Below are 25,075 nucleotides of genomic sequence, written 5' to 3' on the forward strand. Positions count from 1 at the left end.
AACTCTCATTACGCCTTCGCGCGGCACATTTAAAGGCGATGAGAGGGGCTCATTTGATTGGTGTGATGTGTGTAAAACCCACTCCACGCCTTCTCTCCTCCCTCTTTCCGACTTGCGCAGGTAGGAGGGACGGAGGTGGGAAAGAGGAGTAGCTGCGCCAGGCGCACGGTGTGCCAAACTTGCAAAATCCGCCTGGCCACACCCAGTTGGCCCCCGCCTTGCCCGGTCTGCGAAACTAAAGCCCATTATGTTTACAAGGATGGGACGGACAGATGGACAACCTGAAAATATAATGCCTCTGGCCATGGCTATCACCTACATGGAGGCATAAAAAAATGATAATTTATTGAACGAGACAAAGAGAAGACTATGGATAGCTGTTTTTGTAGTGGCGAAAAAATACTGTAAATTCCACATAGGTAGTAAGACGTATTCTGGTCACAGCAGCAAGTTATCAGCTGTTAATGTTTTTTATAATTGACCAGCTCAAGGCAAAAGAAAATAATACAGAGTTGTAAGAGGTGAGCACCACTCTGTAACACTGACAACCAACAGTAGGCTTCAACAGTTTTTACACATGTAATGAAAGCATGTTGAATCACATCCTGTCATTTGCCCCAACATCCAAAATAACCTTAAGTAGACTGGCACAATTCCATGTCCCCCTACTGTACACTTCTCAATCAACAGTAGCTACCTTTGGTAAAATAGTGAAAGACATCAGTGTTTTGGAGAAGACAACTATTAAAGCATTACAATCACATCCTAATGTTACAATTAAGAGGGTTTGGTTGTCATGCAATATAAAGAAGACAATTTTGCTGCAACTATCAAACAGCTGACCTTCAGCTCTTTAGAACACCAATATGCATTTCAAAGAGTTGATGTTTCTTTTATCCTGGTCTTCTCCCTTTTATGACACATTCATAACAGCCTTGTCAAATCACCTAAAAGACCTGTTGTGACAGGAACCAACTTGCTGTTTGAACCCCTGACTCAGGTCTGCTGATTTCTTCATGAGGATTACTTTTTAAAACATTTCCAAGTTCACTTTTTATATAATTTTGTGTGAGGGTTCATTCCTAATCTTGTCTGAAGTGGGAGGCTTTTATATCACCAGGTCTGAAGCTACAAGCCACGAGGTAGAATGCCCTTAACTTTTTTTTTTGGTAATTGCTGTGCTAGGAAACAATTTAGAAACTTTTAGTATACCTGTCTATAAAGTGAATATTCAAAAACACCAACCCTCTTAAAAAAAAAAAAAGAAAGATTCTTCCCTTCAACATAACCAGGAACGTCTATGCCACTCTATGCTTTATTTTAGGGGGGTTAAGATAGCACAATTTTAGATCTCTTGTGCAGGAAACTTTGAATCCCAATGAAAGTTTGTTTTGTCACTTGGTTGGCAGAGGGAGTCACCTCTTTGGGTTTGTTTTTCACAAGAATCCCTTCAAACTATCAGTGCAATTGATGATAAACTTTACATCTTGTACAACAGTGTCTACAACAGCCCTAATATTCCTCTGAGTTATGCTTAATTAGACCACATGACCAACTACTCATATTTGATTCCACAGCTCTTGATTTACATCTACTTATGATATCCACCAGACTTTTACATGGGGGAGGTAAGTCAACATCCTGTCATAGACTAGCTGTTTGTTTGCTTCCTTAACCAAAACCACCACCTTCTCAATTGCAAAAGCTTGCTTAATCACTTAGTATGTTTACATGCACCGTTGAGTTGAACTACAGTTATAGCTCGACTAGGCCATTTAATTTGACCACCGTCCTTGTCCCAGTATACAAGGACAGGAGGGGAATTGATTTATTGACCAAAGTATGTATGACTCCACTACAATAGGTGGTGATATGCCCCCTTTCAGCTTGTTAGTATTGCTGACCTATTCCGTCACAGACCAAACAATCGCCATTCCATGTTTGTCTATCCATGTATTTTTAAATATTTAACTCCTTCAGCTGACACAGCATAAACTGCATCTCCTCATCTGTCCAAAAATGCACGGCTCTGGATGTAGATTTTGCCATATTGGTACCGACTTCTTCTTCTGTTATGTATTTAATGCTATCTGACTTTGGGTCAGAGCCCAGGGCGCAGAGCACCTAGGCCAGTTTGACTCCGATCTGTCCGACTGAAATCGTACTAACATGTTTACATGCATTTTAAAAGTCCGGTTTTAGTCGGACTAACATAGTAACTCGATTTTCATTAATATCACCTAATGGTGCTGACACACCAAACCGACATCAAAGAACTAGCAGCGACGAAAGCCAACTGTTGCTTTGTCTACGTCGCCTCACGTCGCCCTGTGTCAGTTGCATTTGAACACACTACAACGACTACATCCAATGGCCAAGTAGCACGTATGTTCTGCACCTGCGTGAGAGAGAGCGGAGTGAGAGAGTGGTACATCCTGTCAGCCGAGGGGTTTCCTATCTGTGCAGCCGAGCACCGCAGCACCTCCACGGACTATTACATCCAGATGGTCCCAGTGTTTCCTCTACAGGCTCCACTTCACTCAGCTGCCTGACAAACCCCCTGCTTCTTCCCACTTTAACCTGAATGACAAACCGGGGCTCAGTGCTCCGGTTGGATCCAAACGGAGAGCCGGGGCTAGCTGGGAAGCTAGCAGAGGCTAGCTGGCTGTGCTTCCCTCCGGTCATGCTGCGGCTAACGCTCCACTAGCCTCATAGCTAGCCCCGGTTTGTTATTCAGGTTAAAATGGGAAGAAGCAGCGTGTTGGGCAGCTGAGTAAAGTGGAGCCTGAGGAGGAAGCACCGGTTAGCCCCAGTTTCAAAACAGGCACATTCACTCGCTACAGGGGCGAGGAAATAAAACCGGAATGGCCAATCAGAGTGATCTCTCTCACCGACAAGCTCCGCCGGCGATTCAACATGCTCAATCTGCCGAAAAGCCGCCGACGCTGAAGTGCCGATGGTGCGGGACACACCGCAAAAACTAGGGTGACAGACGCTAACCGACGGCCTGACTTTGACCGATGGCCAACCGTTGGCTTGGTGTGTCAGGGCCTTTTAGATACTGAATGTGATCAGCCATCTTACTACTGCTGTTGACTTCCTTTGTGCTTAGTGCAACAATCTCTGTGGATGATGCATCCATGCTTACAATAGATCTTCTCAAAATTGGTGGAAACGCAGGCTGGTTTGCAAGATAGCACAAAGATTCCAAGAATCCTAAATGGAACTGGTTCAAGGACCATAAGTAATTTGGTGGAAAAGAGGTCACAGTGGTTGCCAGTGGTGAATTGTCTAAGGGGCAGGGGCAAGAAAAAAAATCAAAGGGCACCAACTGTGGTAGGGTGTCATTGCACAGAAATGTTTCTGGCATTAAGACCACTCTATATTTAATTCCTTATTTTTGGATTCTTTTCCTATTATTGCAGTGAATATCACATTGCCAATTTCCTATGTCACAACTAACTAACTCCATTGTTGGCCTGCAAACGCACTGTATGTATAAATGTATAAAACATAGTGTCACCAGCTATTTCCTCTTACCTAACAGTATAGGCCTGTTCACGTACTGACTCAGTAGGATGCTCCGTGTTATCCCTCCCAAGCCTGAAGCTTGCGGCTGTGTTTCGAGTTACTGCGTGGCATAGAGCAACGTTAATCAGTTGTTCATCTTCACGATGTCTGGCAGAACAGATACATTTCTATTTTGAACTTTCCATCTGTCTACACAGGCTTCATAACAGCTTGAGTTTTTCTCATGCTATACTAAAGGCGTAAATGTAACCCAAAGTGTATTGTTACTCCAAGTCTATTTTCTTCCATTTCTTCATTTGCTTTCTTAATTGTATTGTTTTGGGAACAGTTTATTTCATCAAGAGTTACAGAAGAACACCCACTTCAGCACTACTGAGCTCACTGTGCCTAGCTTGTCCAGCTCCTTTATGGGAAAAAAAGTGTTTTTATTTAATTTCTTATGATAAAGTTAAAATTTCAGTCTTAGTCATGTCACTTAAGGCTAAAATTAACCTAACTGACGATTAAAGAAAGTGATCTTACCTGCCAACATGACATCTGCAACCAATCATACACACGTACAAAACACATCTTGTGTATGTACACATACACTCACATATTAAAGACATAAACACAGCATATTATTCACTGGTATATGCCTGGAAATAAAGACGAAACAACAGTAAGATTGAATCATGTTTAAACTTGTAACATTGTATGCTTATTCTTGTAATCTGCCTCTCCCAAATTCACACACATACACACGCACACACAAACACACACTCTAACTGAATCAGAAGCAAAGGTCACCGGCTGACTGAAATTGTCTGCAAGTCGCTCCAAGATAATGAAACTAACAACTCATTCTGTTTGGTTCCGGCAAACCCAGAAGACTCTCACATTTCGAAGAAATTGCAATAAACAAATAAATTAGTAAATTTGCCCCAAACATCCCCATCTCTATCCCACACACCTATCAACCCTAACACTTCTATACACTCACACACACACATACACACTCCCTCACATTGCCCGACAAGAGTCGGAAGTGTGCTCCGGCCGCAGCTCAATTTGTCTGTTAACTAAAGGTCATGCCGAGTGTGTTTTACCGGGGAGTCGGTATTTCAGAGCTCATTTGCTCCCCTTTTCTTCTTGCCTACAGCTCACAGTGTTGAAAGCAGCAATTTACAGACAGACAGAGAAAAGCAGCGAGAAAGATTTAAGTTATGTTTCCATCCAACTGCCAAGCCAATTTCATACCAACTATAGAAACTGGAAGGGTAAAGTACATCATGCAGTCAGCTCGGGTTGAGCTGAGGTCTAAATCAGACACTTGAAAGTGTCTTTAAATCATTGTACATTTGTATTGAAGGTTGTTGTTGAGCAAAATATATTGTGTTCACGAGTTAGAAATCAAACAAGCTAATCTGGCAGTATTCAAACTGAAGTCCAGAGTTGGTTCCACCTGAGCATGACCGACAGTAAGTCTCATGTTGTGTACAATTAATCTTGTTTAAGCAAAAATACAAGCATATGAGCAAATTAGCCCTACTGAATTACAGACTACTACAAGACTACAAATAAGGCACAATTCTTTACAGCTAAATACTGGCGGGACACATACTGGCTGATTATCAGAGTCTAAATGTACCTTTTGAAACTATTCTGCAACCAATCATTACAGCAGGTGTACTGCCTTCACTTTTAGCAACTTCACATGTACTAAATTAAAGACACAATCCTAATGGAATGTTTTATTTCATGCAAAGCTTCAACACCTCAACATGGACCGACATGGCTGAATACTTTCTACTAGGGCTGTGCGATATGGCTTTAAAATAATATCACAATATTTTTTGGCTGTATTGTGATACACAATATATATCTTGATATTTTGAAATCTTCTCTAAACTACAGTATACTACAAAAATACAAAAGTATTAAATGAACTACAATTACAATGATTTTAAATAAAGTAGCTACTGTCAAAATAAAGTCAAATAAATGTTATAATACAGTTAAATAAAATTCTTTCATAATAAAGTTAGAAAAGTACTGTTATAATAGTGTTAAATGAAGTCTTGCTATACTTAAACAAATCAAAGCGGAACGACAGCTGCTTTTCTTTTCATATATATTCATATTTTCACATATATTTTCATATCATTTCATTCATATCAATCAATCAATCAATCAATTTTATTTATAAAGCCCAATATCACAAATCAGAATTTGCCTCACAGGGCTTTACAGCATACGACATCCCTCTGTCCTTATGACCCTCGCAGCGGATAAGGATTTATGATTAGTGTTGCACTGGTGCTCCATGGTTGCAAAATGCAACTAAATAGTAAGGGATGGATGGTCTGGATGGTCAGAAGAGTGCATGGTGCATCATTATAGTGAGTCTTTCTTTATGTATGTGCGTGTATGTGTGAGGGGGAGAGAGAGAGAGAGAGAGAGAGAGAGAGAGAGAGAGAGAGAGAGAGAGAGAGAGAGAGAGTGCTGAAATGCGGAAGCAAATCTCATGCTGGTGGCTTAAAAAAATGACATGACAATTTATACTCAATATTCGTGATATAGTCATTATATATTCCATGTAGAACAAACCACAATACATCAAGTATATTCAATATATCCCCAACCCCTACTTTCAACTGATGTCATTCAAACTAGTCTATGTGAACTGTCTTAGCCTCTTTCGTAGGAGTCTGGTAGTGCTTTTGCCTGAATCTGAAGAACTCAAATTATCATCTAATATTTGGGGTGGCTATGGCTATGGCCACCAATCCGTGGTTTGATCCCTGGCCCTTGCAGTCCACATGTCAAAGTGTCCTTGGGCAACACACCAAAGCCTTACTTGCTCTTGATTGCTGGTGTGTGAATACTGATGAGCAATGGACAGTGGCTTAAGAGGTCCACTAATTGGAAGATCGGCAGTAAAATCCCCAGCATGTTTAAGTATCTGTGGGCAAAATACTTATGGTGCTTGTGTTATAAAGCGCTTTGATTGGTCGCTAAGACTAGAAAAGCACTATATAAATGCAGTCCATTTACCACATATTGTGTATTCTTCTTCTATTTTTCTGTTGATACCTTTTAAATGCCTCTAAATCTTTATGTTTTTCATGGTTTATGGCAATCCATTGTCTTTCAGAGATTATCTAAAGCATGTTAAATTCTCTTTATGTTTAAAATGTTGGCCAGCTGGCTTGTTTATCACTATATAATTGTCAGATTTGTTGTCTGGTTGACAGAGACATGTATGTGTGGCCAAGAACAAAAGAGAGGAGACATTTTAACTGACAAGTGCAAGTAGGGTCCATAGGACAGGATAGCAATTAATCAATTAAACTGCCCGGCATCATTTCATCTACATTTGACAATAATAATATATTACGTCTACATACATGCCATAGGGTACATGAAATATAAGGAATGTGAAGGCATGAAGGAAGGAGTATCTTCATAGACAGGACAGCCTTTCTGTGACCTGGGAATTGTAAAGAAAGAGACAACGAGAACAGAGAGATCACCTCAACTCCAGCCAAAGCAATGACAATAATGTATTCTGAAAGCAAACTATCACAGGAGGAAAACAGAGCTGACATTTCTTGAGTTTTAGATTGTTTGATTTCCACTTCACACTGGGGAACAAAAGAGCAGCTTCAATCATCTGTATGGTTCCTACTCACAGTATATCCTTTAATGTTCTGTGTTTAACCCATTTGATGAGGCTCTTTCTCTAAATTAGCATGCAGGGGACACCAGGCAGCGTTAGGAATTAATGACGAGAGTAAAGGTCAGGGCTTCACAACACTGTAGAATGGAGTTCTATCACAGCACTCACACGCAACAATGTGATAATACAACAATTCCTCTTCCTTAGACATGATACCACACATTTAAAATTAGTACGACAACCAATTTTTACTTTGTATTAATTGGATTTTTGCTTTAAAAGTCTTGCTTTTGTGTGCCTAGAACAAATAACTTGAAAACCCTATATTCCCAGAGGTATCACTAAGGATTTTGGCCACGCATTTGTTGTGTGTTTTTCTTTTTTTCCTCCCAATCTACAGTGTTACATTGACTTTTAATTAGCACAACAAAGGATCAGCTGTCCTCCACTGACATCACCCCAGAGACAAACTCAGACACTCCCAACAGCTCGCCAAAGGAAATTAATTCTTACACTTTCTACAGTTATGTGAATAATTCCTTATGTATCATCATCTGTTACAATACAAGAATTATTTCTTGGGAATTTTAAATGACATGTGCTTTTCATCTGTACTGTAACATGGTTCCATCAAATCTGAGTAAATATTAAAAATCATCTTAAATTTCCATGCAATTTTACACAAATGTCAACCTAATTTCCAGAAAACCTTCAAAGTAAATGTGTATTAATGTGTGTCTCCATCCACTCTTATGGAAATATTAGGTGATGGGCATGTGGTGGTGCTAATTCTCTTGGCTGGGTCTGTACACTGTAAAATATTTGACTGTAATAGTTGCATTGCTTTCTAAGTAAATTACTGTGTCATTTTTGCAATAAATTGTTGTGAAATGACAACTTTATACATCATATTATATTTACAGTAGTTATGCCTGCATATTACTGTGATTTAGCAGTGTGCTCTTGTAAAATTACGATATAACTAACTCTAACTGTAACCTCACAGTACAGTTACATTATTGTGGTATAACAGTACGTTTCTTTAAAGCTATAGTGTGTAACTTCTGTCGCCTCCCAGCGGATAATGCGTTATTACAACTAATAAGCCGGTGGCACTTTGATGTACACAGAGTAACACTCGCCAGTCGCCACACACCGTACACAGAGTAACATTCGCCAGTCGCCACACACCGTACACAGAGTAACACTCGCCAGTCGCCACACACCGTGTACACAGAGTAACACTCACATCACACCGTGTACACAATGCTACACAACGTGGCGAACACCAGGCTGCTAACACAGGGTTCTTGCACCATTTTAAAAGTAAAATTTAATGCTTTTTAAGACCTTTTTAAGACCTCAAAGAACATAATTTAAGACCCAAAAATAATATATAAATATCAATTTATTGACTTTATGCAGATAGTAACAGTACTGGTTATATGCTCTATTCAAGTCAGTCTATGGTCACTGTGGTCTTTCTGTGTGTGTGGCCTATAAACCTAATGGTAAATTTTGCAAATTAAACTAATGATTTTCTATAGGTTTACTAACTGGTAAAATCATATACTTTGTGCTAAAATACAACATATATAATGTGTATTTACAACATAGCTTGATTCTGCATCTCTATTTACAGCTCATTAACTCTTACGTGAATGTCTACTGTTGCTGTGGCAACAAGTGACACACTACATTAGCACCTAGATTTGCCCAACCATCAACAACAACCCATAAAACCACAATTCGGCATATTTACACATAATAAACCACATCTACCAACAGTTACACCCCTTAAACTCTGAGCTAATGTGTTTTTACCTGTTAGATTGTCAAAGTGACCATAGACCTGTGACCTAAATATAGCACATAACCAGTCCTCTGCCAACTCTGCCCGGATTGGGAGCACTGAGCACCGGGGGAGTGTTGGTGTTTACACCGCTAGTATAGGAGCTTTGGACCGCATTAACGTTGCTCAATTTTACACCATACTTAAGGGTCATTCTCACTGCCGCGTTTCGGAAATGCGGGACGGACTTGTGGAATATCTGCGCAGTGCTTTTCCGTGCTCAAACCATACACACAGGCGCGGTACGAACGCGGTGCGAAATTTCGCGTTGTTGTGTTCCAAGTCCACGCTGCGTGAAGGGGTGTGGGTGAACATGGACCAGAGTAGCAGCAGCAGCAGCGAGCTAGCAAGCTAACGTTTAGCAAGCATCAACATCAACTTTCTTTAGCACTTACCACTCTCACTGCAGCCATCAAGCTGGACAATGGACTGCCAGACGTCCTTTAATTCATTGTTCATAAAATCATCCCGTCTTTTATCAAAAAGGATGGGGTGCTGTGAAACGAGGTTTATCAACCTTTCTCCCATACTGTCCTGCCTGACTGGATTTTGGACTCTCCCGGCTCTGCGCGACTATAAACAAACAATTTCATTGGCCCAGCTGTGTAGTTCCGCCGGCGGTCAAAGTCTGGGCGGAAACTTTTTTCACCGCACGAAAGTTCCGCCCCAGTGTGCAAACTTCCATAAGAACCCATGAAATCAACTTTTATATTTTTCCGCGAGAATAATCCGCGTCAATATTTGCCCTCAGTGAAAATGGACTTTTAGTATGAATAATATATGTGATTTCAAACACAATCGTAACGTTACTTACATGGGGTGCTGGCACTACCCACTACGCTACCGACGCCCCGACCCCACTAGTGTTTTTATCAGTAAAAATAGAACATTTTTCACACATAAAAAGCACAAAGATGTTGAAATATAGGCATATTCTGCGATAATAACTCAAATTCACCAGGTTGATGCTTTTAAATCAAATATATACAAAATTTTCTCCCAGGTGACCACACCCCTCTTTTAAACGCCCCTCAAAATTTTAAATCAATGTCCTATAGTATAGTATAGCTTGACACTGGTTATGCCTGGCACAGTGACTTTCTATAGTACCTACAATAATTATATTTCTTGTCTGTGTGCAAATCAAACAAACAAGAATTGTCAGTAGGTTTTACCAGGCTAGCTGTTTCCCCCTACTCCAGTCATTATGGTAAACTAAGCTAATCCCCTCCTGGCTCCCAATCTGTACTAATCATACAGACACCAGAGTGGTAGCAATATTCTCATTTACCCATGGTGAGAAAACAAAAGTCTGTATTTCCACCACGTTGAACTTTTTTTTATTTTATTTTATATTAGCTTTTGCCCCAGAACTGGCTTGGGGTAAACAAGAAGCAGGTGGTGACTCCATGTATCAAAGAAGACGAGCTTATCAACCAACAACAATGCTAACTCTACCAGATCCCACACAGTGACAAACTGGCCCTTAATCTGTCCCTCACTTAACCTCATCCAGCCCTGAATCTGTCCCTAACTTAACCTCATCCAACCCTGAGCCTTCCCTGAACTTAACCTCATCCAGCCCTGAACCTGCCCCTAACTTCATCTCATTCAGCCCTGAACCTGTCTCTTACTTAACCTCTTTCAGCCCTGAATCTGTCACTTACTCAACCTAATCAAGGACTTCACCTGTCCCTTATTTTACCTCATCCAGCCCTGAATATGTCCCTCACTTAACCTCATCCAGTCCTGAATCTGTCTATAACTTTACATAACTCCTTGAGATCAAGTGGAGAGNGCTTATATTGGAGTTATGCGATGTAGCGTGTGAAATAGAGTATGGTGAATGTGCTAGGAAAGGTAGTATCGGCATGGTCACTACCTGGAGCTCGCATAAACGGAGCCTGGGTTTGTTGAAGGTGGCAGTGCTGTTTGGACTGAGAAAGCCATGTGTAATGTAAGGTAAAGGAGGTTATTGGGTCAGTGCGGGGAGCAGTGAGAGCTGGCATTTGGGGAGTATCTCTGGGACACCAGAGATCACTCTCTAGTCTCCTGGAGGTGTCATGGGACCAACTAGACGAAACACTGGTGAAAGGAAGTTCCCACCTTATGACCCCAAAGACGTGTTAGTTATCACTGCTCATTGGTCTGTAATTGCCATAATAGCTTATCATAGGGCTTAGGAGATTATTCACTGAGCGCTGATCCTTTCTCTAGAGCACAAATTTATTGTGTTTACTTGAACCGTATCCAGCCCTGAATCTGTCCCTAAGTTAATATCATGTATATTTTGTGTTTTCATTTTTGTTTTTACCTGGAAAAAGGTAAAGTCACAGTTTTCTTTCTAAATATTGTGACTTTCACACAATATTCCACAGATCTCTTTCTCTGCCAACTGAGAAGTAAATACATACATACATACATACATTATGATTGACCACCTTTTTAGCTAAATTCGTGATTAGAAATGTTCAACCACTTTTAAATTCTTGTCTGTTTATTCATGTGTTAGTTTATTCATGTCTGTCTTTATGTTACAAATTGTTGCTGCTTCATGAGAGCCCAGCTAATGGAGATCCTGATGTACAATCTTGTTGTGAATCTTTTTGAGGTGAACTCCTTTATTTTGAAGCAGACTGTTTCTTTCCACACTGAAGGTTGGAACTGAACAACAAGGTCTGCTGTTTATCTAAAAAAAACAACAACGATGTCATTGTATTTGGAAAAAGCAGTTGCTGTAGACCCTTTAATTCATTCATTTTTTGATGCTGTGAATGCCACCATCCGAATGCCACTGAGCTCCATTGTGCTGAGGTGAGCTGTAGCAGATACTCTATCTCAAAACCTAAACAAAATCACATCAACACTATTATCTAGTATGAGAATAAAGAGAAAAGATATCCCCTGGTGTTTTTGGGCATCAAGACATGGTCTCAGACATGCATGTACACACACACACACACACACACACACACACACACACGGCCTTGAGGTATCAGCTTGCCTTTGTGCAGAGATGAGTAGTCGGGCCTGTCCTTATCATTGCTTGATGATAATAAAGAAGGTAGGATGCTTTTCTCCCACATGGAGAGCAGATAACAAAGAAAGTGCTGGACTGTCTGAGATACTGTGCCGCAGACCAGCCTCCCAGCCTCTCCATCCTCCCCTCCCTCATTCTCACCCGCCGCCCTCCCCTTCTTTTCCTCTGTTCCCTTTTGTTGTTTGAGAGACAAATCAGATCGTGTTGCAGAAGAAAAAGCAAATAGACGACAGGTGATACCGCGTCTGCTTGCAGGTAAAGAATGTCAAATGGTATTAAGAGGAGAAAAAAAGCTGCGAGAGAAAAGAGAGCTGGGGAAAACCAAAGAGCCGCAGGTGCAACACAATGTCAGGAATCTAGAAATATTAATGTACCATTTTCAGAAAAAGAGCATCAATAAAGTGCTTTTCAGAATGGCACTGGAAACAGATGTACAAGAATCGCATGAAAAGAAATTAAGAGTAAAAAACAGTCAAATGGTTTTTGAAGATATCAAAACAGGTCAGTAGGACTTGAAGAGACTGGAAGACTGGAAGACAGGGCCAATAAGGTCAAGCTTGGAGCCTGTGTTGCGTTCAGGCATTGTCACATAAATTACAAATTCCAGCACTTGAGTAGGCCATAGCACAACACAGCAACATGCCCCCCCCTGTAAACCTAGGGGACACGTTGACCTCAGGACCACTGGCAAATATATGTATTTTCACAACTGAAGTTTGTCATGTTTCACTGCCGTTGAGTGAAAAACAGATTAAAAAAAAAAACCTTGGTGTTCAGGCTTTTTTTGCCATGACATCACTATGTGTTATAATGAGCGTCCAGCTGTTCAGGTGATGCAACACCCTCTGGTGTTGTGCTGACTCTTGCCAAGCTGCAACCTGAGAAGACTTTTGGGGTACAGCTTATATGGCAGCAATTTTTTCTGTTTAGCAGTGTTTTTACTTAAGGCCCTGAAGTACTCAGAAATGGTGGTGATTTTGTTTAGACTTCATTAGTGTTTGCGTGTGTGGACATGTTCTACAAATGTGCGGGCGGCCTTTAAATTCTGGGCTGCAGACATCCATGCGGACCCATGCCGATATAAGCAGATGATGAAATTTACATCATGTGGACACTCACAGACCCCCATGGCTACACATATGACTAATGATGTAAATGAGCCCAGCTGCTCAAGATGCCGGGCTGTTCGACCTCGCTGTAGTCATTCGCCATCTTTAAATTGCCATTTCCTCCTTCCATATGTTTCACCTCTAAACAGAAACTACTTAAAATACATATTGCATGAAGGCAAACACAAACATGTTCAGCTGTGCTTTTTTTTAAGTTGGTAACCTTGAATATATGCACCACATTCCATAGCAATCAATCCAAAAGTATTTGAGATATTTCTAATCCATTGAGCAGTTGAGATACTTTACTATATAGGTTAAAAAGTTGGACCTTATGATGGCTCAAGATAAGAAAAAATTGAGATGCTCTTGAGGCCTTGAAGACCATAAAATTTCAGAGAAGTCCACCCAATAGATGCTGAGACTCGGGCAAGAGAATCTATTGGCATTATATCAATATTGTGATATTAGACAAGTGATAGGCATTTTAAGTAATTTCCATATTAGAGTACTTGCATAAAATTATTATGTTGTGTTCACACCAAACATGATGCAAATTACCACGTTGAGTTCCTTGTGCAAGTTTGAGCACTGGAATATTTTGTGTTGACTTGCCTCAAATGCGCAAATAACTTGTGTCATCTGCGTGTGAAATCGCTAAATTGATGAATGAACTTCTGCTGGTACGTCCTTGCTGTCATACGTCCCTGGAGGATCTAAATGCTGATTGGCTATCATGGCAGGAATTGGTTGCTGAAGTTCAGAGTGTTCAACTCTCGCACATAAGCGTATGATGTGAAATCGCGCTACTCTCTTCATTTGCTCTGCTTAATTTGCACGTCCCGTCGTTCGCGTCGTGTCCACTGCATCCATTGTGCCGCCCGGCGGGAATTTGCATCATTATCATGTCTTTAAATTGACTTTATATGTAATTCACTCAAATTGTTTTATTTGCACCTAGTGTGAGGACAACATTAGGGCTGGGCGTCATAAGGACTATGTAGGATATACTGATATATATTTCCAAGCAAGATATAGATTTAGACAATACCTTTTTATTGATATAGCATCAAGTTGCATTACATAACGCATACCAATGTAGATCTCTCTTCTCTCACACTCTCCGCAAAGCTGGTAGTTGTAGTCTAATGTGTGACATTTAGACAGTGCCTAGATGCAGGCAACAGATATGTTTTAAAAAATGAGGCGCAAAACACAGACATTTCATATACAAGACTTACATAACGCAATATATATGTAAGTGTCTCTTGCTCCTTTCCTCCCTCGGCCTCTCTGTTGATGCTGTGTGCTTAGATAAGATAAATAGCCTAAATGAATACAAATATTTAAATTTTCCAGCACGAGATTAATTTGAAAGTCCATGGAAAACAACGTTTTTATTGTTTCAAACCTACTTGATACTTTAAACTGAAGTTATAGTTTTGTGGCCTGCGTAGCAAACTTTTAAACCTCTGTAACTCCAGTGCAATGTGCAAAAAGTTAACAAATATATATTTAAGTCCTGCAACACCAGGGGTCAGCCCATCCTGGTACCCGCCCCTGCCTGCCACCCGTCACATAATGTACTCCGCCCTGATGCCAGGCCCGCAGGGTGGCAGCTCCATGTCATTAATTCGGGCTTCGAGACCAACTGGGCCCCATGGCCCAAGGCCCAGCCACCAGATGCTCGCTGGCGAGCTCCCCCGATGTCTGGCTCCAGACGGGGGCCCTGGTGTCCCCATACCAGGCCAGGCACACTCTTTCTCTTACAGTAAAGTGCTGTTTCATCGGGATATTCTTGAACCCACTGGTTGGAGGCCCCAGGCAGACCTAGAACATGCTGGAGGGATTACATATCTCGTCTGGCCTGGGAACGCCTCGGGGTCCCTGAGGAGGAGCTGGAAAACGTTGCTGGAGAGAGGGATGTCTGGAATACTTTGCTTAGCCTGCTGCCCCCGTGACCTGGCTTCGGTTGGAAATGGATGGATGGATGAAAATAAAAGTCCTGCTCACATGTGGAGAGGTAAGGCGATGATTACTCTATTTTCTGAATGAATACTGATGGCCAAATGGAGTACGTGAGTATTCATGCCCATCTCTATATTGGACTAGATGTTGTCTAAGATTTTGGATAATCCATATCATAACTGTTGTCTTTTCCTGGTTTTGAAGGCTGTATTATAAAAAGGTAATGTCATTTTTTGAACTTACAAGGCTGTTCTAGCAGTTATATTTTTTTTTACCTTTACCCACTTAAAAAATATGTCCACATTACATTCACATGATTGATGAAACTAATTGTGTAAATATTTGAGCACCAGTTGTCAAACCTAAAATATCGTCAATATGTTTGATTTTTTTTCATATTGCTCAGTCCTAGTCAAGACCATTCACTCAAAAAACCTCATGATGGCGCTAGAGGAAAAGTTAGGGAGATCAGTAAAGTCAATAGGATTCATCTTCTGGGGACCATGGATGTCTGTACAAAATTTAACGAGACAATGACCACACTCTAAAGTCTAATCATTTCAGTTTTTCAGGGCATACTTGCCTTGGTTGAAAAATGACTCATGCTGTTTGTACATAAATGCCATGGCAATCTAATAACTGAGATGCTGCATTTTAGATTTCTGACACAACTGTAAAGTTTAATTTTTTATTGTAAATGTCAAAATGTAATTTCCTGTCTTCATTCAGTCCTCCAAGAGGCTTTGTGGATTCAGGATTCATTTACACTGAGCTGTTTAGGATTTAGTGAGACTTCATGCGAAGGCGACCTACTGTATATGTGCAGCTACCTTGTCATGAAGCTACACACAAATCCACAGTATTCAAACTGATTCTCAGGAAAAGCTGCTAGCCTTAAAGTGCATATGATGTAAGCTGGGCTCTGTTAGTGGAAGGCCTTTCTCTCTGTGTCTTTCCCTTCAGACTACCCGCAACATATTTTGTCACTCTCTCTACCTGCGTCTTAATCTCACTCTTGCACTTTCTCAAGCTTCAGTGTCACATCACAAAACTCCCAGCAACCTCAGCTGGTGACATGGGGGCTCCCTGGAGACATTGGCTGTGGACACATACTAATAAAAATGTATCTAACACCCAGGCTAGGAACAAATGAAATGAATAGATGGTTAAAAAAGAGAGTGAATCAGACCACAGTTGTATAAGTGTAGGTCACAGTCAAAATACGAAAAGAATCCTTTGCATCATTGTCAGGCATGTCTTATTAAGTGGTAGAGAAAGTATTCAGATCCTTAACTTAAGCTAAAATTGGAATAATGCAATATAAAGCCACTGAATGTCACTTCTCTAGCATTAAATGCATTTACTGAAATTTTATTTAAAAGGAATCTCTTACACAAGCGGGTCTACAATTCAGTTTACAGGCTATGGGGACTGCATCTCACAGGGGATGTTCCTAACAACTAAGGGTTCATTTATGCTCAACATTTGATGTGTATACAATTGATAGGATTTGCTGAGTACTCTGTCCAAACTTTGTATTTTGTCTGTATTTGTGCAGATTTTCTGGAAGTTTATGGATATGGATGAAACAAAGTAGTACCACCGGAAATCACGGGGGCAGTGTAGTGTAGTCCGAGCGAGACACAACAAAGACGCTTAAAAAATGGCAGAGTGGAACATACTGATAATTAGGGTTGAAAACAACCATTGATCTGGATCAATATATTGATTCCATTATCAACGATCCAATATCATCAATGCAAAGTGAAACCATCGATCCATATTATCATTTTTAGGTTACTCCTTTATTTTGAAATTCTGTGTCACCTTCAAACAGCAGCAGCCAAGAGAAAGATGAGGAGGATAAAAAGATTAACTCAAAAATAAATCAGCAGTGTGAAAATATTTTTAAATATGGAGAAAATAGGGGTCAAAAGACAAAACATATGCCGTATGTGAACAATAACAAAACAGGACGTACCCGCACCCCGTTAATTTCATACTACTGCAACATTAGCTGCTCTGTTTCAGTGTTAGGCTGAAAAAACATGCATGCAGGCTGAAATTCAACAAGCTGTTCTGTTGGGAGATACAGTGACCTAAACAAACAGTGAGTAAGAAAAATAATAATAATACATTTAACTGTTAAGCGTTGTTAAGAAGTGGAAAAAAGTCTGCTAGCTGCTAGACTAATTTATGCAATCTAAACATTTTTAGTTTAAGCTAATAATGAATGGGTCACTAGCAAAAAAACAATTGTTTTGTTCATGAACCTTGACAGTTAATACTGAGCTGAATTTTATACTTTTGTTAAAAACCTGTTAAGCCCACAAATCCCCCAATTGGGGGACTTTGCAAACACAGTGTGAAACAGCAGAACCTGGGCTACAAGGCTGTAAAAACCCTTTTTACATGCCCCAAACACAGCTCAAACAACAACTAAATAAACAACAAATCCAACTCCATACAGCACCGATGTCCCGACCCACTCGTATATTTCGAGCTCTAACTCAACCATATGTTATGCAAAACACACGCCGTTCATCTCAAATGTAAGCTGAGACTCCGCTGTTTCCACACATATGCGCCAAAGCACCACTCACAGCAGCCGACATCACCCCACAACGCGTTCTGCTGACTGATTGGCTTGGGGGGTATAGCGTCATTCTAGTGGCTCTAACGAATCAAACGAGGTATCAATCACTCAAATCGGCCAAGCCGTCACAGAGGTGAGGGCCTCCAAAGCTCAGAACAGAAACTCAGTTTCAAATGTAGTAGGTGTGTATTGGTCAGTTTGGAGTGGGAAAAAAACGAAACGGACAGTTGTATGTGTATACCCTGAACATCAGTAGGGATTTACAGAAACAAAAAATGAAAGATATAGGCTTGTACATGACAAAAATCACATGCAAACATGGAGCAATTTTGGAGAGCTCGCCTGAATTTTCTGTACTAAAATCTCTCTAATATTGTTCTGCTTCACTTTATCAGAATCAACCTTTGCAGAGTTAATATTGTACTATGATTTGATAGAGGTTTAGAGCTGCAGCTGCATCATTCCAAAGGGATACTCATCCTAAAATGCTTTTTTTTTTTAGGCGAACCTCAAAATGTTTCATTTGTGCTGTGTGCCATCTTCATTTACTCTTCACATATAACACATATACTGATATTTACACATCTTAACAAATCTCACAAGTGTTCCCTTTACCATGACACCAAAAGTATTCAAATAGAACTTGTGGTTGCAGAGATATATTCATTTCATTATGGATATGCAATTTTCGAGCAGAGGCCTATAAAATAAGCTTAGCTTTGAAAAGGTTAAATGATCTTGTTGTAATTCATGTTTTATGGCTGTTGGGAGAAGTTTGCCTTCAGGGCTTCAAGTCAGATAGCTCTGACGTTACAGGAAAAAGATGACGGTTTTGGTTAAAATGAAAATATTTCTTCCAGAAAGAGCTCTCTGACAGAAAGCCCTCAAGGATAACTTATTCCATGTGCTCTTTTATGTGTGTTAGTGAAGTCAGTTCAAAGTTATCTTCTCTGCACATAATATTTACGCATTGTTTTTTATCTTTATATAACCAAAAGTTATAGAGAAAGGGTTTACAGCTTCTTCTGTGAAGGACTATGTTAAATGTTTATATAATATATGCTAATTTTACACAGTCTACCACAATACCCATTTCGATTCAATGTGATTCAAGGGCCTGTGATAGACTGTGTAAAATTAGCAAATATCGTGTTGTCCAAAGAATCAATATGTACCGTATCGCAATGAAACTGGTGATTGTCACCCTTGCTGGTAATATAGTGAAGAGAATGGTCCATCCCCATGTTGTGATGTATTTAACAGCCTCACAGACCACCGACAAAAGGTTCATTTTTACGACCTCCTACATCGTCACCTGATTAGTTGTTGCTGTGACTCCGCCCTCTAGTGCTATAAGGTGGATGTACCTATGACAACATAAAGGACGCATGGAAGTATGTGAGCAGTGGTGTTTACAACGTTTGAAATGAACGCATATATTTTTAAATGTAAAGGGAGTATAAATGATACTTAATTTCCCTGATACTGAAATTCATATTTATGGACAAATCTGAAGGTAAGAAAACACGCAGAAAACAGTCTAAATTCAGCATAATTTAATCTATGAGGTTAAGGGCTGTCAGAAAAAATATTATATTTATATGTAATATATATTTTAAGAACTATTTGAAATCGTCATTATTTTTCAAAAAAAACCAAATCATATTTTTAGGACCGTTGAAATGTGTGGCACTTAGCATCGTGCACAATAAATATTGAACAATATCCTACAAAACATGACAACATCTCACTAAAGGTTTACAGATGACATTTATTGAAAACAATGTTCTTTAGGAATATAAATCCTTAGGAATTATCCCATATTATTGGAAATGCATTTTCACCAGGTGGACGCAATCGCATATTAAACAGCCTTAAAAAAAAAAAATCCGAATGTATTGATATGTAACTTAAATGTGTACAATATTTGAATGAAAAAAATAATTTTAACAACATGTTTGACACACTGGTATTTCTGGTGCTGACTAACAGGTTAGCAACATTTAATCAACTAGTCCACTACTGCACACATCCCTACTCTTCAGTTGTTTAATATCAGAGCTTCCTTGAGTCAGAAAAGATATTCCTGATGATGGTATCACTAGTGAAGAGACACTACTGGTGCACAACTAGAGATGCAGGATCCAACAATTGCAAAGCTTGACCTATACTTGGGACTGAAAGTCAGCATATCACAGCCTCTGCTGCATGTGACCATTCTATAAAAATATATATATATGTTGCAAGTGTCTGCAGCTTTATAGTTGTGCAATACTAAATCACTAGAGAGACCCTTAAGTTAAAGTACAGAGGTGTAATCAGCAAAAGTACTTTCAAAAGTTAAAGTACTCTTTATGCAGAATATCTCCTTTCAGAATGTTCTATTACTATCCGTCCAGCCATTCAACCAACCAATTTATCAATACCAACTCACAAGAGGGGTGTAACAAGACAGGTACTATACTGAACTGTTTGTTACAAGGCTTTCAGTTCAGTACGCATTAGAAACTGAACAACATGTTGAACTTTCTTATTACATTTGGAAAATAAAATACACAGCTTAAACTGTGTTTAATATAATGTTCTCAGTGCCACTGCGCTCAACAAGGCAGCCCACAGGATGGAACAGGCAACATGCTGTCTGTCCCTTGCAGCCCCATACCACAACACTCTACTCCAGTGAGACACACTGGGAGGCAGCTACGCAAAGCTAGCGAGTTGCTCATTGGTTGGTAACGCCTCCAATAACCTACAGGTCTGGTGTTTGGAGCCATGTTGGTTTCACTATGAATTATGAGGGTGATGGCAAGAGAGAGTAGTGGATAAAAATGCACCGAGCCAAAGAATGAGCTGCCACACAAGCACAGACTCAGTTTTGCAGCTAACCCAAAAGCACAATAACACGACCTCTGAGCCTAAACGCAAGCCGCAGTACAGCTACACAGTGTCCCTAGTGGCTAAGCTAGCAGCACACACGTTCCTGACCAACAAACTAATGCCGCCTTGAGTCAGACTCTTGTTAGCAGCTAACCCAGAAGAACACACAGTCTGTGGTTGCACAGCACACACACACACCCTTAACCAGGGAATGAGACCCACTGTGCGCCAACAGGCTCAGCTAACATTAGTACAAAGCACACACCCACAGCAGAGAGCAGGAACTGTTGGCTGGGTGATATGACCTCAAATCAATATCATGATTAATTGGACATTTTGATTAAAAAAGATTATTTTGTTTTTGTTTTTTGCCCTCATAGTTCAGTGACAAGGTTTGTAAAGTAAATATGCTCAACTATTAAAGCTGGGATATTTTTCTAATGAGAGAGTGCATATCTTTGTGATTTTAAAATAACTAGAGGAAACACAGTTTTTTTGAATCTTATAATATCTCATATTGTGTAGCCTTTGTAAATGCTTGTGTTATTGAGAGCTTTGTGGCAGCACTTGTCGCTGGAGGCTTGTCAGTCTCTTTCTTTTTTTTGAGCCACGCACTGTTCTTACTCGGTAACATGATTGTGCTCCAAGTGCTGAAACAGACTGGTGGCATTACCTTTGGTCACTGAAATGGTTTTCCCACAGTGTCAACATTTGATTTCTTTCTCTTTGGTGTCGTCTTCACAAAAGTCAAAGTGCTCCAATCGACGGACACAGTATTTCTCTTTGGTACAAGCTGGTTAATCTCCAGCAAGTATTTTCTAATATGTATAATGTGTTTAGAAAGAAATCACTGATTTTACTTGACCTAGACTTATTAACTTATTAAGCCCATATCAGTAAGACCTTAAATCATTTCTCTGTTAGTTCAGAAACAGAATGGGTTATTTCGTATGTATTTGTTTATAACTACAATATTGTATTTAATATTTTGTATGGAGCTATTTTCTTTTATATGCTGCTAAGAAGACACCCCAGAAGATAGGTCACTCAGGAATAGCTCCATCATTGTTAAAAGTAAAAAAAGATCATACTTTATGATGTTAGTTTAAATAAATCATTAGAACAACATAAAACAAAACAAAAATTTTAAATATTAAAAATAAAAGGACTTTTTTTTTTCTTGCTGTATTGAAAATATACTGAACTGAACCGTTAATTTGTGAACCATACTGATAGGTACCATAAAAATTTAGTAGCCTGGGCTATTATTTGCATAAATAACTCTCAACAGGCCTATATTTGGGACAGGCCTTTAATTCCTTTCACACCAAACTGTTGCTCAGCAAAGATCATTCAATCAAGTTGTTTATTTGAACCAGTATGAATATTACTTGTATAAAAATTAGGTGTTGAATAACATTTCAATTATGTGTTATGTTATGACACTTGTTTCACCGCACCCGAGGATAATGGCACCCGGCATAACACAATACCACTTTATTCTGTTAAAACAATATTGATAACTTGGAATAATGTTTATGAAAAAAAACAAAAAATGTTTGATTCTTTTGATCAGTGGACCCTTACAGACTAAAGGAATATAAACAACTCACCAGGTAATCAAAGAAAGGACACATATTCAGACTTTATGACAACTACAGAGGAAGGGAGTCACCACCTTTTGTCATGCCCGTAAATCTGAATGACTTGGGGTCTTCTCCAGTGCTCATGGCTTCAGTAAAATTAAATCAACCAAAGAATTACATCCAAAGAACTTCTTTAAAAATGAACTGCTTGGCAATCAGACCAGGCGTCTAATTGAGACAGGCCTTTATTGTCAAAATGTGTAGCTACACCAGGCTAGTAAAAGGGACTGGGCGCAGACCAGGCTTTTAATTGAAGTAGAATAATCTAGAATAGCATATCATGTTTTTATTTGATCACGTTTATTGTGTATTCTGAATCTGCAAAATAGTTACCTTTGTGAATTAAATAAGTAGTACCTTAAAATTTGACCTACTAAGTACAGTTCATGCGTAGATTGTAGCTGCATTCTATCACCCTCATCATTCTCACAACAATTGCTTTTGCTGCTCATTTCTATTGAGTTGGTCCTCTGTGCTCCTTTCATTTAGATAGGTGACTAATATTTTAGATTATAAAAACAGTCTCTCTACTTTCTTCCTCCATCTCTCACACACACTCACAGAGAGATGCAGTGCTACCTGATGCCTGCAGCCACAACACCTGTTAAATACCAACCCCCAGCACTGTGTGTACGTGTGTGTACATACTACCCCTGACACATGCAGAACACAGTAAGACAAAACCACAGCAGGTAGGCAACTTGTACTGCCGGTCCCTTTACTCTCCCTCTGGCCCTCTGTTTGAGAATGTTACTGAGGAGGATCCTCTAGAGGACAGGATACAAATACATGCAGCACACGGTGACTGGGCTGGCCTGGTGAGGTGTGTTGCATGGTAACTGGTGCACCTACACACTCATTATCAGCCCCCATTGGCTGGTCAGGGAGCAAATGAAACTGAGCTACAATAACTGTGAAACTCGGTTGCTGTCCCTTCTTTCTCTTTTGCCTTCCACCATCACACTCGCACTGCATTATGGGTAGATTTTGATGTCAAACATGACAGCAGGTTGTTTACTGGACTCAAACACAAAGCAGCAAATGCTTGTGTAAAGTGATTGACCTGAATGACTCTTTAAAGGACCAGCAGCTTGTAAACACAGCCAGTGATGGATGAAAGGAAGAAATTAATTATGTCAATTTAGGAAAAACAAGCACATGCATACACAGTCACACACCGGCCTCAAGTGCTTGAGCCGTTAGCAAACTGAATCTATACATTTACCTTGCAAAGCTGAGCTGGTTGAGTGCCCCAGTGGTTGCCTCGATCTGTGTCTCAAAGAGGGGGCAGCAGAGGATAAAGGCCGCTCTAATAGCTTTTATTCTATGCTGCTGCTGCCTGTGTTTCTCCAGCTAATACACTGGAGCAGACAGAGAGAGCTGCCTGCTTGTTTACCTGACACCCTGCCTGCCTACAAAACACACTGCTTGGTTACTTGTATGACTGTTTAACTACACCTTTCTGACTGCTCACCTGTCTACAGTAACTGCCTGCCTGTCCTTAGTGCTCACCTTTACACCTGTTAGTCTGCCCTGGCTGTGTTTTAGTAGCACTGTCTGCCTGCATGAATGCTAGCTTCTCTGTCTCTCTCTCTCTGTGTACTGACATTAGCATAGCCCTTCCTCCTCTCTAACCTGCACTCATCTAACCTGTTTCGCAGTGTGTTGCCTGTGTGTGTGTGGGTGTATTTGTGTGTTTGTGATTGGCACTGGTCTTCTGCTGTAATTCACAGTGGTTAGGTTTTACACACTGTAACCAGACACACACACACACACACACACACACACACACACACACACACACACACACAGAGCTAATACTCGGCTCCCTGTCGCCACGCTATTGTAAGCACATGTTTATTCATTGAGGAAATGAATTAAAATGCCATTGTGCTCTCAGTTAATGTGTGACTGAGTATGCCATTGTGGAAATATATTCTTTTGGATTAATACTTGTTTACGTTTTTGTTTTCAAGTCAACCATTATAATTGTCAGAAAAGCCTTCTGGAACTTTGGAAAAGACATATCATAAGCATGCGAGAGGTTTAAGATATGCATATACAGTACCGTATGTCCTTCCTCTGCTTTGTTACTAATATCATGCTGGATATGTAGAAAAGTAGGGGGTGTAATGGAAGGGAAATATGTTGAATTATTTTCAAAAGGGATTTTGGCAACGCATAATGTGATGTTTATGCATATTGTAAGGCTGATATTTTAAATGTCAAAAAGCTCATAATGCAAAAATCAGTTCATAATGTAAGACAACCATAAGTGAATATTGTAACAGTTTTGTACATGATGTACTAAGTTATTACATTAGAAGAGAATTATAAAAGCATAAACTAAGCAAAAACTAGAATTACCACCCCACAGCTGTATGCCTCTGTGCACCAGTCAAGTTTATCTTATAGTTTACATGCATGTCTGTGCCCCTCTCCCCTGGCAGCACAGATCTATACAATCAGAATAGTTTCAAGATTACTTTCCCCAATTCAGTATCTGACCAAATGTCTCCCCTTCTGTACCTGAGTTATGATGTTGAGTAATGGCCAGAAAAGTGTTTTTGCAGAACATTATGATCAGGGCTCAACAATAAGAATTGCCCGATTGCCCGGGGCAAGTAAAACTCAAGGTCGGGCATGTAAACTAACAACTCACTTGCCCGATGGGGCAAGTTGCTAAAAATAGTAAAAGTTAATAACTAATTGATAAAATAAATGTATTTTAAAACGTGCTCTTCTGCTCTGATGCAGCGGTCTCTCTGCCTGAAGTCACAGGCACAGCTGTGTAA

The 25,075-nt window shown here is 40.0% G+C and overlaps 1 protein-coding gene across 1 annotated transcript in view; it reads right to left on the reverse strand.

Moving 5' to 3' along the window:
• LOC126396257 (inactive N-acetylated-alpha-linked acidic dipeptidase-like protein 2) overlaps positions 1–23,878 on the reverse strand; it is a 770,727-nt gene extending 746,849 nt beyond the window's left edge. The window contains exon 1 of the mRNA XM_050054195.1: positions 23,506–23,878. The gene's annotated coding sequence lies outside the window, so the exon portion shown is untranslated. The remainder of the gene's footprint in view (positions 1–23,505) is intronic.
• Positions 23,879–25,075: the final 1,197 nt, after the last annotated feature.

Source organism: Epinephelus moara, chromosome 10 (assembly GCF_006386435.1).
Source record: "Epinephelus moara isolate mb chromosome 10, YSFRI_EMoa_1.0, whole genome shotgun sequence".
Lineage (NCBI taxonomy): Eukaryota > Metazoa > Chordata > Actinopteri > Perciformes > Serranidae > Epinephelus > Epinephelus moara.